The sequence below is a fragment of the Nycticebus coucang genome, chromosome 5, assembly GCF_027406575.1.
Source record: "Nycticebus coucang isolate mNycCou1 chromosome 5, mNycCou1.pri, whole genome shotgun sequence".
Classification (NCBI taxonomy): domain Eukaryota; kingdom Metazoa; phylum Chordata; class Mammalia; order Primates; family Lorisidae; genus Nycticebus; species Nycticebus coucang.
Window position 1 is genome coordinate 88127867 of NC_069784.1, and position 20442 is coordinate 88148308.

At 42.4% G+C, this 20442-nt stretch overlaps 1 pseudogene; it reads right to left on the minus strand.

The window, feature by feature from the left end:
• Positions 1 to 627: 627 nt before the first annotated feature.
• Positions 628 to 19484, minus strand: LOC128585540 (group XIIA secretory phospholipase A2-like; annotated as a pseudogene).
• Between the last annotated feature and the right edge of the window lie 958 nt (positions 19485 to 20442).

The following is a 20442-nucleotide window of genomic DNA, read 5'->3' on the forward strand; positions in this document are numbered from 1 at the left end:
CAGTAAATAGTGCACTAATGTGTTTGTTAAATAACTTTTCATTTGTTTCATTAAATCTACCTTTACTCCAATTTAGACCTTTGTGTTATGAGTGGTCCATAAAACGGAAGTAGCTATGTTTCTTTATCTTCTTCGTCACCTTCCAGGCATATTACATAATATTAGATTTCATACTCTGGGTTTGTTTCCTGAGTGGTAATCAGCTGATGGTGGCACTTTTACAAGGAAAACAGACATGGAAACCTTGTCCTTATAACTAGTCCTAATAGAAATATGACTTATTTATAGGCTCAATGGACTATAGAAAAACAACAAATTATGTGTAATTAAAATAGAGAAAGAATAAATTGAGTTTCTTTCAGGTATAAATGTGTATTTAAAATTTCCTAGTAAACAAATAAACTCTTCTAAGTGAAGAATTTCCTGTAGTTCCAAAAAAAAATAATGTTGAATTTTATATTTGATCTCATTTTTCTTGGTAAATTTGGTTGTAAAAATCAAGTTTATAATGCTTCTTTGTAAAAATTCTGCCCTTAACACATACTGGTCAAGACAATTTGGCACCCTACGGCAACACCAGCAGGAGGGTGGCTGAGAAGGCAGGCGCGCCTTCTCTGACCTCCTCCACTGTGTTTTACTTTGAGGTTTTAATGTTAAAATATAAACTTTTGTAAGGTCTTAAAATAATCTTTTCATAAAATAAGATACTTTTATGCTATAAAAACATTTGTTCTTGGTCAAAGACTATGTTCTTCCATCCTCGTCTGTCACCAGCTGTCAGTATCTTCCTTAAAGATCTGTTTTTTCTTCATAACGGCACCTACATGCAGCTCGCTGACTGTCCAGGTACGGTTTACAGCCTAAATGTATGACACTGTCAAACAAGAGCTCCACGGTTGTTCACGTGCCTGAACATGCTGAGCTGGTCCTGGTGTTTTCTGCACGTTTCGGCAGATCTTGGAGAGGCAATACTGGAACTCCTCGTCACAGTCATTCTTGCTTTTGCCACAGGTCTCATAGAACCTGTCATGTTTGTTGCAGCACTTTGTCAGGGAAGGGACACCAATGTTAAGATGAACACCAAACAGTGGAGAACCACATCCACTCAGCGGGGAAGGTCTGTAACCATAACGTGGGAAAGGTTTAGATCCGTCACTGCACTTACACTGGCAGAGCTCGTCCTCCCTCCTAGGAGGTCCAAGGCGGCGTTCAGGTAGGTGTCTATCTTGTGGATGCCGTTCCGGATGGTCTTCAGGGTGGCCCTCCAGTCGGTGGTCTGGGCCTGCTCCTGGCACCTGACCCCGGCGGCCATGCCCACCCACAGCTATGATTTTATTAAAAAAAAGAAAAAAAAATGAATGACAGGGGCCAGGCGCAGTAACTCACGCCTGTAATCCCAGCACTTGGGAGGCTGAGGCATTGAATTGCTTGAGCTCGCAGGTTCCAGACCAGCCTGAGCCAGAGTGAGACCCCATCTCTAAAACATAGCCAGGTGTTGTGGAGAGCGCCTTTAGTCCCAGCTACTCGGGAGGCTGAGGCAAGAGGATCACTTGAACCCAAGAGTTTGAGGTTGCTGTGAGCTAAGATGCCACAGCACTCTACCCAGAGGGACCAAGTGAGACTCTGTCTCAAAAAAACAAAAAGAATGACAGAAAATATTCAGTTATAACAAGTAACTCAGCTCTTACTATGAAGAGTTGTAACTACATTAAAAACACAAAACAATATTATGAAAGATTATTTTGCTTCTTTATGAAATTATCATCAGAGAAGCCAGGAAACAGTTGGAAACCTAATGAGAGAGATCCAATAAAATTATTGAGTAATTCTTTATATCGTATAACTACTGTTTCCTAATTGTGAAGGAAATGTACTAAACTACTTAGCAGCAGCTGACATAACAGAACCACTTTGGCTTTACGCACACACTGTTTTGCACGATAGGTCCATGTCCCTGCCCTAACCACCTCTGTTCATCCTTGTCGTTTTTCAGACCCCTTGTTTTGGCTTCTCATTTCAACTCCTGTTCTTCACCAGGCTCCTTTGCTTAACAACGCAATTTGACTCATTCTCATAGACTACTTCAGCTTCCCCTCACTGTACTTCCACTGAGTCTACCATGGATAAGTAGCTTTTTTTTTTTTGAGACAGAGTCTCACTTTGTTCCCCTCACAACAACCTCAAACTCTTGGGCTTAAGTGATTCTCTTGCCTCAGCCTCCCAAGTAGCTGGGACTTTGGGCGCCCGTCACAATGCCTGGCTATTTTTAGGGACAAAGTCTAGCTCTGGCTCAGGCTGGTCTTGAACCTGTGAGCTCAAGCAATCCACCCACATCAGCCTCCCAGTCTGCTGGGACTATAGGCATGAGCCATCACACTTGGCCAGCTGCTGGGTAAGTAGCATTAATGTGTGGTATCCCAAGCCAAAGGACAATTGAGTTGACTCTTGCCCAGCTTCCCAGGAAATGGGTTGGGTAAACACTTTCCATTGCATATAATTTCTTTGAAGAAGCCTGAAAGCTAGACCTAAGTTCTCAGGGCTGCATTTTTCACATCATTTTGAGTCTTTGCAGTGTCAAGGGTAGTTAGTACCAAGGATGGGTTGGGACCAGGGATTTGAAGATAGTTTAGGCCACCCTAAATCTCCATTAGGCCCTATCCTTAGCCATTCTAAATTCTTCCTAAATGTCTACCATGGAACTTTGTAGTAACCAACCAACCTTCCTTCCTTCCTTCCCTCCCTCCCTTTGTCCCTCCCTCCCTCCAGGAGAGAGTCTCACTGTTGTCACAGGTAGAATGTTTGTACTGGGGTCATCATAGCTCACTGCAACCTCAATCTTGTCTGCGAAGGCAGGGATATTGTCTGATTTTTCACTAGTATTCTCATACTAGGTGTTCAGTAACTAATGACTAAAATGAATGAACAAGTAGACCTTTATAATGAAGTTTGCTTAGAATATTTTTAAAACATTGCTATTGGTGTTTACTCCTAGTTTAGCAGCACAACAGTCCTTGTCACTGTGGAGGGGAAATGTGTCACTTTTCTGCAAAGGCTTTAGATTTTTTTCTGAGCTGGTAGCATCAAGTGTGCTATTAGATGGCAATGATCAAATGAGAATAGCTAAAAGCCATCTGTCACGTCCAGTTTGTCCTCTGTTTCAAGGCAGAGCAGTATCTAGCTCTTTGGGTAAGTGGCCCCCTCTCCATACAGCTGGAGGAGGATCATATTGCTTACTGGGCATCTAAAGCCCTAAAGTGGTTTCTTTTTTATGTAGATGACCCTGAACACTTAATACTTTAAGTAACTTGAGTCTGTTTTTGTTCTCTGTAGAACTCACTTTTGATTGCTTTTATTCTCTTGATGGCTGGTTTTGGTTATTGATTGGACAATCAGCAAAGATTTTATCTGATCAATATAGCAATTATCAATTGGGACACCATTATGCTGACAGAGAGTCCTGTATCCCTAAATGTTACAATGGACTCAGTTAAAGGAAATTCTAAGTTTGTAATTTTTTTAAAAAAGAAAATTTAATTTAAAAATCAAAATCAGTAAGTTTTAATTTTTGGTAAAATAAAGAATCATTCCCTCAAACATTAGATTTAACCCACTCTAAATCTCCATTAGGCCCTGCCCTCAACCATTCTAAATTCTTCCTAAATGTCTACCATGGAACTTTGTAGTAATTTTCCTTCCTTCCTTGAAATCAGATTATTTCAATATTATTTCTCATTTTCAAAGTACACAGTACAAACATAAAAGTTATCTTACTAAAATTAAATCTTTGAGGGCAGCACTTGTTACTCAGTGGGTAGGGCGCCAGCCACTACCCAATGGTGGCGTGTTCAAACCTGGCCCCAGCCAGCTAAAACAGTAGTGGCAACTGCAACAAACAATAGTCCGGCATTGTGGTGGGCGCCTATAGTCTTAGCGACTTGGGAGGCTGAGGCAAGAGAATTGCTTAAGCCCAAGAGCTGGAGGTTGCTGTGAGCTGTGACGCTATAGCATTCTACTGAGGGCGACATAATGAGACTCTGTCTCAAAACAAACAAACAAAAAAATTAAATCTGTGAGAGAACTGTTTTTTCTTTATTATTTTTTTAAATTTCAGATTAATATGAGGGTATAAATGATTAGGTAACAATTAAACATTGTATAAGTAAAAAAAAATCGTCCCTCTGGAGAATAGGATTAAGTAAGTCCTAATAGAGATATACAGTTCTCAAGGATGGTCCACCTAATTTCTTACTCTCACTTGAGGTAAAATTCCAAGTTGAAAGGTTAAAGGTCTGCCTCCTTGTTGTCATTCCACAAATATGTTAGGATAGTACCATATTAGCGACTAAAATCCAAATATTTTCCTTTTAGATAAATTAAATTATGTCTGTTATAAAATAGTTATTTTTAAGAAGATAAATTATATTTATTTTCAATAAAAAATACGGCTCATAAACATTTTATTTCTTGGGCCAGGTACGGTGGCTCACGCCTGTAATCCCAGCACTCTGGGAGGCCGAGGCTGGTGGATTGCCTGAGCTCACAGGTTCCAGACTAGCCTGAGCAAAAGCAAGACCCAGTCTGTAAAAAGAGCCAGGAGTTGTGGCGGGTGCCTGTAGTCCCAGCTACTTGGGAGGCTGAGACAAGAGAATCACTTGAGCCCAGGAGTTTGAGGTTGCTGTGAGCTGTGATGCCACATCACTCCACTGAGTTTTTTTGACACTCTGTCTCAAAAAACCAAAACCAAAACAAAACAAAAAAATTTTATTTCTCCTAAATTGCCTCTCATGAAAAAAAAATGTATCCTTGCTATTGATCTAAAGAGAGAGAGAAATCTGCCTGAAGTAAGGTTCTAATCCAGCATCATTTTTTCTGAAAGGTGGTGAGTGACCCCTGCAGGCAACTGGAAAAATATATCCTGCTGCTTTCAGCACATCTTTCCATAGAGAGATTTTTTTGAAGTTTAATCAGGGTGAATTAAAACATTTAATTTTATTTTTCTTTGAGACAAGGCCTCCATTTTTTGCCCAGGCTAGAGCGCAATGGCAGCATCACAACTCACTGCAGCCTCTAACTCACAGTCTCAAGCAATCCTCCTGACTCAGCCTCCCAAATAGTTGGGACTACAGGCATATGCCACCAGACATGGCTAATTTTTTGTAGAGATGAGGTCTTCTTATATTCCCCAGGCTGGTCTTAATCTCCTGGGCTCAATCAATCCTCCCATCTCAGCCTCCCAAAGTGCTAGGATTATAGGCATCAGCCACCGTACCCAGCCTTTAATTTTAAAATTGGCTTATTGAACCTCAATTCAGTTAAGTAATAGTAGTTAAGGATATCACACGATGCTAGGGGAGACAGACACATAACACTCAACATTTAAGTGTCATTGAGCTTATAATCTAATAGTGAATGAAAGATGAGTGCTAAAATAACTGTAATACAAAGTAGAATGGGTGAAAAGATTTAGGAGTGACACAACTACTTAGGAATTTTGGTTAGGGTGTTCAGAAAAGCCTACTACATTCAACAGACATTGAAGACCTCCTATGTACCAAGCACTGTGCTAAAGGGTAAGTAAGACACACACTCTCTCTTTTTAGGCACTCTCAGTATGGTAGGGAAGATAATACCTAAACAGGAAAATTCTATACAAAGTAGTAGGTGGATTATTAGAATTAAACACAAAGGAGGGAACTAACTCAGCCTCCAAACTGAGAGGACAGTCAGAAAAAGCTTCCTAGGTACAGAAAGTAACACCTGTGCTGATTCTTAAACAACGGGTAGGAAACATTCTGGTTTGGCATCATAAACCTACTTCAGCCCTTTCCTCCCACTGATTACAAACTAAAAATGCAAGTGGCAGCTAACTGAGGATCTAAAAAGAAATAAGTAAATACAAGATTGTGGAGGAGAGTCATACTCACAAAGGAAAATTACTAGCAATGAGTTTCCTGGTTTTTCTTCTTTCTTTTCTTATGGTTTTGTGCTGAGGAGAGCCCCTCACTGGGAACTGTTAGGAGGCATGGGTAGCTAAAACTCTAATAGAAATCTTATGTTTCTGATCTAAGGAACTGAGATAAGGAGACTCTGTGAGTTGGAAAGTGAGTGGGGAGGATGGAGAAGAACAAGATAGAGAAGATGATCCCTGATTTTGTGTATGAATCCACGCAAGTCTCAAAGCCCTTGCTATGCTGTATGCGAAGACCCAGTCAGTATAGTAAGGGCTTTGAGAACTGATCTGAGCCTCAGACTAACCCCTGAGTGGTGTGTGTTCAGGACAGATCCACAGCAGCATGGCAGAGGCTTTCAAAACCGAACTGAGATTGCAATCACCTGTAAAAAACAATATAAAAGTTTGAAATCTGTATTTAATCAGGTTGATTGCCTGCTGGAAAAAAAAAGTCAGCTTTTGCCAGAGGAGGATTTTAATAAGACCCAGAGTCTTGCCAACATAACTGTCATGATGTGCAGGATAAAACAGAAAATCACCTGCATACAAAGAACCAGGAAAGTCTGACCAAATCCTAAAAAACAAATAGCAACCCTGAGATAACACAGATGTTGGCAATATCAAAGACTCCAAAGCAGCTATTATATGTTCCATGAGGTCAAGATAAAGATGCTTGAGATAAATGTTGAGATGGAAGTTTTCAGCAGGGAAACAGAAATTAGAAAAAGAATCCAGTAGACATTTTTTTTCTTTTTCTATCCACTAGACATTTTGAATGGAAGAGTACAATATCTGAAATAAAAAAATTTGCTGGATGGGTGCAATAGCCCAATGGAAATGGTGAAGGAAAGAGACAGTGAACTTGAAGATTAATGAACAGCAATTATCCAATCTGAAGAGCAGAAGAGGGGAAAAGATTGGGAAAAATGGAACATAGATGCATCAGGGACCTGTGGAATGATATCAAAAGCTTTTTCTGCATCAATTGAAAGAATCATATGGTCTTTATTTTTAAGTTTGTTTATGTGTTGAATTACGTTTATAGATTTACATATATTGAACCAGCCTTGAGACCCTGGGATAAATCCGACTTGGTCATGGTGTATAATTTTTTTTGATGTGTTGTTGGATTCTGTTTGTTAGGATCTTATTGAGTATTTTAGCATCTATATTCATTAGTGATATTGATCTATAATTTTCTTTTCTTGTTGGGTCTTTCCCTGGTTTGGGGATCAAGGTGATGTTTGCTTCGTAGAATGTGCTGGGTAATATTCCTTCTTTTTCTATATTTTGGAAGAGGTTTAGTAGTATAGGTACTAGTTCTTCTTTAAAGGTTTGGTAGAATTCTGACGTAAAGCCATCTGGTCCTGGGCTTTTCTTTTTAGGGAGAGTTTGTATAGTTGATGCTATTTCAGAACTTGATATAGGCCTGTTCAACATTTCCACTTAGTTCTGGCTAAGTCTTGGTAGGTGGCGTGCTTCCAGGTATTGGTCGATTTCTTTCAGATTTTCATATTTCTGACAGTAGAGTTTCTTGTAGTATTCGTTAAGGATTTTTTGAATTTCTGAGAGGTCTGTGTTATTTCATCATTACCATTTCTGATTGATGAAATTAGAGATTTTACTCTTTTTTTCCTGTTTAGGTTGGCCATAGGTTTATCTATTTTATTGATCTTTTCAAAAAAAACAGCTTTTGGATTTATTGATCTGTTGTATAATTCTTTTGTTTTCAATGTCATTTAATTCTGCTCTGATTTTGGTTATTTCTTTTCTTCTGCTATGTTTGGGGTTGAAGTGCTCTTCTTTCTCCAGTTGCTTGAGATGTTCCATTAAGTTATTGACTTCCTCTCTTTCCGTTTTCTTGAGAAAGGCTTGCAGTGCTATAAATTTCCTTCCTAGGACTGCCTTTGCAGTATCCCAGAGGTTCTGGTAATTCGTGTCTTGATTGTTGTTTTGTTCCAAAAATATGGTGATTTCCTTCTTAATCTTGTCTATAACCCATGTGTCCTTCAGCATAAGGTTGTTTAGCTTCCATGTTTTTGTATGGGTATGCAGGTTCCTGTTGTTATTTAGTTCAACTTTTATTCCATGATGGTCTGAGAAGATGCAAAGAATAATTTCTATTTTTTTAAATTTGCTGAGGATGTGGTCGATTTTGGAGTATGTTCTGTGGGCTGATGAGAAGAATGTGTATTCAGTTTTTTGGGGATGAAATGTTCTATAGATGTCTGTTAAGCCCAGATGTTGAATGGTTGAGTTTAAATCTAAAATTTCTTTGCTTAGCTTCTTTGTGGAGGATCTATCCAGGACTGCTAAAGGGGTGTTAAAATCTCCAACTACTATGGAAGTGGAGGAAATTGAGTTGCTCATGTCTGTTACAGTTTCTCTTATAAATTGAGGTGCGTTGTGGTTGGGTGCATAAATATTAATAATTGATATCTCATCATATTGAGTATTACCTTTAACAAATATGAAGTGTCCATCCTTATCCTTAATTATTTTGGTTGGTTTAAAGCCTATTGCGTCTGCGAACAGGATTGCAACACCTGCTTTTTTCTGCTTTCCATTTGCCTGGAATATAGATGACCATCCCTTCACCTTGAGTCTATATCTGTCTTTTAATGTAAGATGCGATTCTTAGATGCAGCAGATATCTGGCTTGAGTTTTTGTATCCAGTCCGCCAACCTATGCCTCTTTAGAGGACAATTTAAACCATTCACATTAACTGAGAGTATTGATAAACCTTTTGAGAGACCGGTGGACATTTTTAATCCTTTTGCAACTGTGGAAGTTAGAATTTGATCAAAAATTTTTTGGGTGGGTTTACTTTTGTGGTGGAGAATTACGCTGGTCTTTATGGAGGATAGGTCTAAGAATGTCCTGCAGAGCTGGTTTAGTTGTGGCAAATTTCTTCAACATGTGAATGTCATTGAAGTATTTAATTTCTCCGTCATAAATGAAGCTCAGTTTAGCTGGGTACAGGATCCTGGGTTGAAAGTTATTTTGTTTTAGGAGATTAAAAGTCGATTACCATCCTCTTCTAGCTTGAAAGGTTTCAGCAGAGAGATCTGCAGTTATTCTGATATTCTTCCCCTTGTAGGTAATGGTTTTCTTTTGTCTGGCAGCTTTCAGAATTTTCTCCTTTGTATTAACTTTAGTGAAATTGATTATGATTCGTCTGGGGGATGTCTTATTTGGGTTGAGTTGTGCTGGAGTTCTGAAACTGTCTGCTATCTGAATTTCGGAATCTCTTGGCATGTCTGGAAAGTTCTCCTTCATAATCTCATGGAGAAGAGACTCTGTGCCTTGTGAAGCCACTTCGTCACTTTTGGGGATCCCTATAAGACGAATATTGGTTTTCTTCAAATTATCTGAGAGCTCTCTGAGAGAGTGGTCTGTTTTTGCTCTCCATTTCTCTTCTTCTTTGAGGGTTTGGGAGCATTTGAAAGCTTTGTCTTCAATGTCAGAAATCCTTTCTTCTGCTTGCTCCATTCTGTTACTGAGGGATTCTACTGTGTTTCTCAGATCTTTGAGGGATGCAACTTCTTGTCTCAATGTGTTGAAATCTTTGGTCATTTGGTCTTTGAATCCGTTGATTTCTTGAGATAACTTTTGGAATTCTAATTCGATCTTATTTGCTATCCAGATCCTGAATTCAATTTCTGACATCTCAGCTATTTGTGCATGGGGTCTTGTGCTGTTTCTGCCCCATTGATCCTTGGGGGAGTTGATCTACTCTGATTATTCATATTGCCAGAGTTTTTCTGTTGATTTCACCTCATGATTGTTTTTCACCGTTGCCTCTGGCTGTCCTCAGAGTTGGGGAGGTGTCTCTCCAAGATTAGACCCCAGCGGGATCACTCTATTGTTGCTAGATCTTTGTAGGGGGTGACCCTGTGTAGTTCCTCTGGGGCTGCTCTAGCTAGGGAGTTCTGGTTGGGGAAGCAGCTCCAGTTTGTGACACACCCGATCCAGCCCTGTGACAGGGCTGGGGGTGGCGCGCCTGGTTCTGGGAGTGCCAGGTGCCCAGTGACTTTGGCACAGAAGGCTCCAGCAGTCTCTGGCCAGGAGAAGAGCTCTGTGCAGAGGCAGGGAGGGCTCCAAAGGGCACGCAGCTACCAGAGTCCCTGTCCAGATGAACGGGCTAGTGTGGAAGCTGGGAGAACACAGGAGGCAGGATGCAGGGTTGTGTGGCTCCCACAGTTCCTGGTCAGGAAATGCGGAGGCTCGGTGGGTGTGGGTCACCGGTCGGGGGTCACTGCACAGCTCTTATGGAGGTCTGGGCGGTGCCAAGCCCAGGAGTTTGAGGTTGCTATGAGCTGTGATGTCACGGCACTCTACCCAGGGCAACAGCCCAAGCTCCAATGTGCCAAAACCGTCTCACTCTGCCCCTAAGGATTAAGGCTGTAAGGCAGCTCAGTCCCCGCCTTTGGGCTGCTCAGTCAGTAGGTTACTTTGACCCGCCCAATCCTTGCTCTGAGATCCTGAGGGCGGAGCTTGCCAGGGCAGTTCTTTCACAATGGCTTCCTGCCCCCAGCTCAGTGGCTCAGTCTGGGGCCCCAGACAGTGCCCAAAGTTCTCCACACTCCTGCTCAAGCTCTCCCCGAGGCAGTTCAACTGAGTGCCAAGTCCAAGAACACCGAAACAGTTCACAGGTAAGGCCTTTCCGGTTTGCAGTCTCACTGCTGCTTCTACTTACGGTTGCCGGTGTGATTAGGTCGATCGAACACACGCAACCACTTGCCAGTTTTCCACTGTTTTTGTCCTCCTCTTGGGGTCCAGAAGTCCCTTGCTGGCTCCTTGTATCCTCAAAGGGATGATTATAGGCAGATCCCACCGGCCAGAGATGCCTGGAGTCTTGTCTCCCCAGACTCGCTGTTCCCAGTTGCAGGGAAGCTGTTACTCGGCCTGGATCTTTAGAATTAAAGGAAGAGGAATAGAAAAGTGCTTTTCTCTTAAATTCTTTAAAATATGATCATTAAAAAGATAGGAAGAAGGCAGTGCTATTATTTAGGAGAGACTAAGCTGTTGAAACAAAAAATCAGTGATTTCAAAAGCAAAGATTTTTTCTCATAAAACAGAGGAAAGAGTTCCAGGTTGACAGGTAGCTCTGTTCAATACATCTTACAGTTTACGGGTCTGCAGGTCCCTAGGGCTTTGTCATCACCTGAATGGTGGAGACTGTGTCACAGCCATGTCCAGGTTACAATGGGGAAGGAGGAAGATGGTTTGGGGGGAAGAACAGTGTCTTTTCTTTTTTTTTTTTTTTTAAGAGATAGAGTCTCAAGCTGCTACCCTGAGTAGAGTGCTGTAGCCTCATAGCTCACAGCAACCTCCAGCTTTCGGCCTTAGGCAATTTTCTTGCCTCAGCCTCCGGAGTTGCTGGGACTACAGGCGCCCTCCACATGCCCAGCTATTTTTTGTTGCAGTTTGGTCAGGGCCAGGTTTGAACCCGCCACCCTCAGTATGGGGCCAGTGACCTACTCACTGAGCCATAGGTGCCGCCCATATCAGTGTCTTAAAGCCCGGGCCTTTCTGCCCTTCTATTGGTGTCCTGAGGGGCATATTAAGCTGGGAAATATAGTGGAGCTGGGCAGCCCTGTGCTGGTTACAACTTGATTGGTTAGGAAGAAAGGGCAAATGGACTTCAGTGAACAGCTAGCAGTCTCTGCCACAGCCGTTGAAAGAAAGGGGGGACATTATACACAGAGGGGACAGTATGGTTAAAAGTAAGAGTGTGCCAGGAGAGGTGGCTCATGACTATAATCCTGACATAATCCTAACACTCTGGGAGGCCGAGGTGGGTGTGTTGCCTGAGGGTCCAGACCAGTCTGAGCCAGAGCAAGACCCTGTCACTAAAAATAGCTGGGCGCTGTGGCAGGCACCTGTAGTCCTAGGTACTTGGAAGGCGGAGGCAAGAGAATCATTTGAGCCCAAGAGTTTGAGGTTGTTGTGAGTTGTGACGCCACAGCACTCTACCAAGGGCAGCAAAGTGAGACTGTCTCAAAAACAAAAAAGTAAGAGTGAGAAACGTACATGGTGTGTAAAGAACTAATAGCAATTTTGGTGTTGCAATGTAAATAATGAGATGGACACAGTAAGAGATGAAGTTAGAGAGGTGAGCAGGGACAAATGAAGTTTGTTTTTTATTCCTAAGGAAGAGTTGAAGGGTTTTAAGTAGGAAATTTTCTTTTTAGTTAGATGCTCAGGGCAATACAGTCAGGCTCAGGAGAAGGAATGGAGGAAGGAGGAGAGCCATGCCAACTTAATGGCAGCACTTGCACCACATTTAGAGCAACAGACAAAGCCCCCACAGAAGGAAGGGATCTCTGGTGCCACATCTGCTAACAGGAAGGGAATTGGGCCAAAGATTGCCCAACAAGGACAGACTGTCCAAGGCCCCTTATCACTGATGCCATCAAAGAAGTCACTGGACCATATTCTGTCCTATGGAATTGTCACAGGAGGGGAGTGGGTCTCTAGACTGGATCATGGTACAACAATGAAGGAGCCTGCTCCCATCAGCAGAGCTGGAGCCAAGGGTAACCCTTCTGGTGGCAGGCAGGCTAAAACATTTTCTTCTTGATACTAAGGCTGCCCACTCTGTCCTCCTTACCTATTCTGGAAAACTGAGTGCTCAATCTTGGATGGTCACCAGAGTCTCTAGGGTCCCCATCAAACCATCCTTTACTCTCCCTTTGCTTTGTTTGTGGGAGGATGAGAACGTTGGCATTTATTTCTAGCAACTCCTACTTGTCAGATCAACCTGCTAGGATATGACTTGCTTTCTAAACTTCAAGTGTGGATTTCTTTCTAACCTCAGGAGGAACTCAGCCTCATAGGCCTCTTAACAGATTCAGAGGTCTTGGGCAAATATCAACAGGTGGGGAGGCATTGGGACATTGGATCCCTGGGCTGTGGCAGAATGGCTCAACTGGGTATGGCCCATCTCAAACTGCAGCAGGGATGTCCCCCTGTTAAATAATAGCCCTTGCAGACTGAGCCCTGAGCAGGTCTTGAGACCCTTATAGAAAATGCCTAGTTTCAGGTCTCCTTATAATACCCCTATTTTGCCTATCTGGTAAAAGGTCAGTATTTACTGATTAGTGAAAGACTTAAGGGCTGTCAGTGAGGTGGTGGTGACTTTGCACCCTGTGGTGCCCAGTCCTTATATGTCACTAGGCAACATTCTCCCAGAAACCACCTATTATAAAGGACTAGAAATAAGAGATGCTTTCTTTTGCATCCTTCTTTACCCTGATTGCCAAAATTTGTTTGCTTTTCAATGGATCCCCCTCCATGGCACACCCCACCAAGTAACCTGGATGGTGTTGCCACAAGGGCTCCAGGATAGCCCTCATCTTTTTGGCCAGCCCTTGGGGAAAGATCTAGACAAACAGCAATTCCACTGGGGTGTGACGCTTCAATGTGTCAATGACCTACTGATATACTCTCTGAGCTTAGAGGAAGTGCAGGCGGAACATGCCATTTGCTTCCTGTAGTTCCTGGCTGACAACAGGTACAAGGTGCCACATCCCAAAGCCATCTGGATCAACCTACAGTGACCTACCTGGGGCTTGTTCTCACCCTGGGAAAATGAGAGCTATCCCTGGAGCACATCCAGGCTATCATGCACCTACCTGAACCCACTACTGGGCCCGTTCTACACTCTTTTCTTGGGCTTGTGGAGTTTTGCTGAATTTGGATGCCTAATTGTGAGCTTCTGGCTAAACCCCTTGATAAAAGCCTAAATAGAAACACTGATAAGGAACCTCTGATATGGGGACCTGAACGAAAACAGACTGCTCAGGCATTAAAGAAAGCCTGCTCTAAGCCCTCGCCCTGGGCCTACCACCTTCTCAGAAAGTCTTCTTATATGTACTTGAGAGGGGATAGCCCTAGAGGTGTTAACACAGGTTTGGGGGCCACAATTACAATCAGTAGCCTATTTATCAAAGAAATTGGGCCCCACAGCTGCAGGATGGCCTGCCTGCTTGCGGGTAGTAGCACCCATACCTTACTCTTCAGTGGCTAGAGGCCACTAAATTCACTGTGGGAGCTTCCCTTACTATTAGAACCTCCCACTGGACCTCTGAGCTCCTGCTGGGAAGGATGACAAAATGGATTTAGGATAGACATCTACTAAAGTTCCAGGCTATGTTTACAGAAACCCCTGCCTTTAAGATTGAAGCCTGCCACTCTTCTTCCAGAAGAGATGACAGGAACCAAGTCTTCTCTCATTCTGAAGGTTTTCTATGTGCTTTAATTGTTGTGTCCATAGCTACACATAAGCTTTTTAGCCTCATCAGGTCCCACCTATTTATGTTAGTTTTTGCTGCAATCTCCAATGGGGTCTTCTTCATAAAATCTTTCCCCAGACCAATATTGTCAAGAGTTTTTCCCACACTTTCTTCTATAAATTTTATCATTTCAGTCTTACATTTAAATCTTTTATGCATCGTGAGTCAATTTTGTAAGTGGTAAGAAGAGTGAGTCCAGTTTCGGTCTTTTTGCATGTGGCAAACAAGTTCTCCTGGCACTCCATTCCCCATCTTTAACAAAACTCCTGCCTCAGTAGGCCTCTGATGGACTTGAGGAATGGGGACTGAGGGAGATCTGCCCAGGGAAGACAGTGGTGGAGCATGATTTCTTTGCAACTGCACAGTAGCCTGCTTGGTTAGTGCGTAGTTTACAGGTTACAAATGTGACAAAGGGCAGATAAACAGAATCTACACAGAACTCAAACTCATCAGCAAGAAAAGAGCAAACAATCCCATTTATCACTGGGCAAGAGAAATGAACAGAACCTTCTCCCAAGAGGACAAATTGCCAACAAACACATGAAAAAATGCTCATCATCTCTAATCATCAGAGAAATGGAAATCAAAACCACCTTGAGATATCACCTAACCCCATGAGAAAGCCCACATCACAAAGCCCTAAAGCTGCAGATGCTGGTGTGGATGTGGAAAAAAGGGAATATTTATTCACTGTTGGTGGGATTACAAACTAATACAGCCGTTTTGGAAAGAAGTCTGGAGAATCCTAAAGAGCTAAAAGTAGACCTTCCATTTGACCCTGCAATCCCATCACTATGTATATACTGAGAAGAAAAAAAATCATTTTACCACAATGACATTTGCATTAGAATGTTTATCACAGCTAAATTTACAATTGCCAGGATGTGGAAACAACCCAAGTACCCATTAATTCACAAATGGATAAATGAACTATAGTACATGTATACAATGGAATACTATGCAGCCATTAAAAGATGGGAGACTTTATATCTTTTGTATTTACCTGGATAGATTTGGAGAACATCCTCCTAAGTATCACAAGAATGGAAAATCAAGTATCCAATGTATTCAGTACTAACATGAAACCAGTAGATGAACAACCACATGCTCACACAAGAGAAAAACACAACTATATTCAAGTAATGGGGGTCAGGGAAGGAAGGAGGGAGAGGAGAGAGAGAGGAGATGTGCTCTCACCTAATGGGCACAGCGTAGGGGTATATGGCACCCCCTGGGTGAAGGACTCAACTATTACGTGGACTTTGCCTAACAAATGCAACTAACATAAATAAATGGGACCTAATGAGGCTGAAAAGCTTCCGTACAGCTTTTGTACCCTTGTATTAATTTAAATTAAAAAAAAAAAAAGATGAGGGGGCCTGGCATAGTGGCTCTTGCCTGTAATCCTAGCACTCTGGGAGGTCAAGGAAGGTGGATTGGTTGAGCTCAGGAGTTCAAAGCGAGCCTGAGCCAGAGCGAGACCCCATCTCTAAAAATAGCCAGGTGTGGCAAGTACCTATAGTCCCAGCTACTCAGGAGACTGAGGCAAGAGAACTGCTGAAGCCCAGGAGTTTGAGGTTGCTGTGAGCTATGTCACCACAGCACTCTACAAAGGGGTGACAAAGTGAGACTGTCTAAAAAAAAAAATTATATATATATAATTTATATATATATATCAAAAGTACAAAAGTCTAGGAGTGCTGGAGACCCAGGCTTTAAAGAAAATACATCTGCTAGTTAGCCAAACTCATAGCCTTAACCTTAGCCTTCCAGTCTACTTTTTTAAAAGAGAGCAAATTATTTGTTTTACCTTTGTAAAACCCAGAAAGCCTTCTTATTTTGTTTTTTTCACTGTATTTTATTATCTCTTATTCTTTAAATATAATGTTTATTTCAGAATATTATAGGGTAGATTCTAAATATGCTTACATGGTGTTACATACTCATGCATCTATTTTTTTTGTTTTTGAGACAGGTTTTTACTTTGTTATCCTCGGTAAAGTACTGCGCCTCATAGCTTACAGCAACCTCAAACTCTTGGACTCAAGTGATCCTCTTGCCTCAGCCTCTCAAGTAACTGGGACTGCAGGTGCCTGCCATAACACCTGGCTATTTTTTAGAGACGGGGTCTCACTCTTGCTCAGGCTGGTCTCAAACTCTTGAACTCAAGTGATCCACCTGCCTTAGCCTCCCAAAGTGTTAGGATTACAGGTGTGAGCCACTGCGCCCAGCTTCTGTGCATCTATTTGGGGAGAGCTGGCATTCCTTACCACTCTAGGAATGCCGATTAAGTATGGGAAACAGATTCATGTGCTTTTACAAGCCATTCAGGAACCAGCTGAGGTGGCAGTCATCCATTGTAAGGGACATCAAAAGGGAGCTGATCTAATAACTCAAGGAAATAGGACTGCAGATATGGCTATCAAAGAGGCAGCCCTGGGAAAACTGTTTCCTAACTTACTGGGGGCTCTAGTCCCTTCTAATCCTGCTCTGTCCATTCCAGCTTATTCCACCTCACAAATATCTGATGGGTTGACTAGAGGATACCACTTGAGACCCTCCGGATGATTAGTCAAAGGAAACCTCTATCTATCACTGGCTAAAGAAGTAAAAATACTTAATAGAAGTTCCCATAATACTACCCACTTCAACCCAAAGCCACTTAGACATCCCTGGAACAATATTTTGTTTTTCTTTTACTATTCTCCACCATTAAACACATCACCTCACTTTGTACCACCTGCCAAACTAACAACCCTCAAGGGGCTTTGAGAGCAAACCTTGCCTCTCTGGTCCCCAAAAAGGGGACCTATTCCAGCGAGGACCAGCAGGTACATTCCACCCAAATGTCCCCCTGTAGAGCAGGGTTGTCCAACCTTTTTTTTTAATTCTCAGGCAACCCCACTAGCCTCACACTGGAAAAATAAGAATCGTCTTGGGCCACACAGTAAATACACAAACACTAATGAAAGCTAATTAGCAAAAACAACAACAACAAAAAAAAAAACTGTCAGTGCATACTTTTCATGATTCACACACCACAGATAAGCATAAAAAGTCCTCACAAAATCAGCATGCAGCCCACGGGCCACAGGTTGGACACCCCTGCTGTAGAGAATTCAAGAACTTGTCAACACTTTTACTTGTTGGGTTGAAGGTTTCCTTTGCAGGACTGAAAAGGCCACTGAAGACTGAAGACTGAAGTCTTCCCTGAAGACTTCTGGAGGACATCATACCTTGTTTTGGCCTTCTCTACTCCTTAAAGAGTGGCACCAGTCCTGCCTTTGCTTCACAGGTCGTGTAGGGAGTCTCTAGGACCCTGCAGATCTCTTAATATCCGCATTGGGCCTGGAGGCCTCAGTCATTAGGCCAGGCAGAGCAAGATAACCAGAGCCTTAATCTTGCCTGTACAAGATGACCCAGGATCGAGATCAGCCTGAGCTAGAGCAAGACCCTGCCTCTAAAAACAGGCAGTTGTTGTGGCAGACACCTAGTAATCACACCTACTCCGGAGGCTGAGGGAAGAGGATCATTTGGGTGCAGGGCGACAAAGTAAGACTCTGTCTCAAAAAAACAAAAAACAACAACAACAAAACCCCAAAATACATTGGTAGAACGTTTGTATTTTGTGCAATTGAAATTCAATATGGGCAAAACTGCCTTTCATTTTTCCCACTGTCTGGTCCTTTATAAACACTTTCTTTTGTTTCTACAAAAAAAAAAAAAAAAAAAGATGACCTAGGAGACTGGGTCAGTTGGTTAAAACTTCTTCTAGTCACTCTTTTATATTTATGCATTGTAACTAAAGCTCCCTTTTCTTTGAGTGCTTTTGAAATATCATATAGGTAACCTTTTGCTCTGATCACTGTGGACTTTGATTTTCAGGAAATGGCTGGACACCAACATACCCTCAAGTAGCTCAGTTCCTGCAGACATTACAAGAACACTGCCCAGAGACCCTTTCTCCCCTGGTCCTCTCTGTCAGCTGGGGTACTTAGTGCTCATAAAACAGTGGAAGTATGGGTCCATCACATCCCAGCTTATCCAGGTGTGGAAAGCTGGGTCCTATCTGGTTGCACTTTCTACCCCAACCACTGTTAAGGTCTCAGGGATACCTACTTGAACCCATCATTCTCGAGTGATGGACCAAATGAAAGTCATTTGATCCCTACAGAAGAAGACTCCAAAACCAGAGGCAAATATTCATGTCTTCCCTTGGAGGATCGATCTCCTGCTGTGGCTCCTTCAGGTAAGTAGTGAAAACTGTTTAAAACTAGCCGTACATTCGCCCTCTTATGGGAACAGCTGGATTGGCAAGTGGGGTTGCCTGACAAAATAGGCAGTCCCCTGAAATAAGCAGCAGTAGGGGACACTTGCTTGTTCTTCAAAAAACAGGGCCTCTTTTTTTGTTAATAAGTCTGAACAGGTTCAGGACAATGTCAGTGCCATTCTAGAGCCTGCCTCCAATATCCAGGTATAAGATAAGACCTTTAGGCTCTGGTGGATGTCCTTAGTAATTCCCTTGATCATTGTTACTTTACATCCTGGGAATTCTAATATTGGGACCATCCTCATAAATTTTTGAACTAAATTTATTCATCCTGCCTAGAGGCCATTAAGCTACAAATGACTGGCCCTATGTTCTCTACCAGTCCCACTGCCCATCTCCTCCTCGCACTAAGGGCATCTATTGAAGTCCTCTGGGGAAGGCCCTAGAGAACGTGCAAGAGGCTACCCTAATAAGAATCGTCACCCCCATTCAGCAGGAAGCAGCCAGATGAGTAGAGGCCCACAATTTGGGCCTTTAGAATAGAGAGTGGGGAAATGTTAGGGAGATAGAACGTCTGGCTCTTCCGGGGATAAAGGTGGGTGCCCTGCCTTGAGCAACTGCCACACCTGGGACAAAGAGGAACACCTGCTAATTTGCAGAAGAATGCAGGGAATCCCCAGCCTATGTCCAGGCAGCCCAGGTACAGCAGGATGTGGAAAATGACCTAGAGTAACCTAAGGCTAATTATCAGGTCACTAACTGTCCATCAATGATGACATCTGAACTATGAGGAGGGCCCAACTTTAACAGTATAAAACAGGACCCCAGATCGTAACCTGAGCCTTTTGTAACAAAAGGGGCCCCATTTGTCATCTGTGGTGAATGTATCTTGCTGTTACTCTATAAACATTATCTCAATAAATTTCATTTTATGCTCACCTTGCTTTCAGTGTGTCTCGTCATTCTTTGGTCAAGAGCATACCAAAAACGGAGCAGACTGTCACCCAGACTTCTACCTGTTTCTGTAGTTTTTTGTCCATATTAGGTTTTTATGTTTTTTAGTATAGGATCTTGCTTTGTCACCCAGAGTAGACTACATTCAGTAGTACTGTCATAGCTCATTTAACTTCCAACTCCTGGCCTCAAGCAGTCCTCATGCCTCAGTCTCCCACATTACTGGAATTACAGGCATGAGACACCATGTTCAGCCTGTTCATATTATTTTTATTTTATTTTATTTTTTTGAGACAGAGTCTCACTATGTCACATTTGGTAAAGTGCCATGGTGTCACAGCTCACAGCAACCTCAAACTCTTGGGCTCAAGTGATTCTCTTCCTCAGCCTCCCAAGTAGCTGGGACTACAGGCGCCTGCCACAATGCCTTGCTATCTTCTTTTTTTTTTTTTTAGTTGTCCTTGTTTAGCAGGCTGGGGCCGGATTAGAACCTGCCATCCCAGGTGTTTGTGGCCAGCACCCTAACCACTGAGCTATGCCTTCTGAGCCTGTTCAAATTGTTTTTACTTCTGTACCACAAATCCTGTACTCAATAATCAATCTGTAGAATTGTTTCAACTAAATATGGAATGTATGTCAAGACTAGGTACAGTGGCTCATGCTTATAATCCTGGCACTTTGGAATGCCAAGGCAGGATAGGTTGAGTCAGAAATTTGAAATCGGCTTGGGCAACATAGTGATACTCCATCTCTACAAAAAAAAAAAAAAAACCAGCTGGGCATGGTGGCAGGCACCTGTAGTTCCAGCCACTCTGGAGGCTCAGATGGAGAATCACTTAAGCTCAAGCAGTTTGAGGCTGTACTTCAGTGTGGTGACACATCAAGCCCCATCTGAAAATTAAAATTAAATTATATATAATTTTGTATACATATGTGTGTATACGTATGTATACACCTATATATCTAC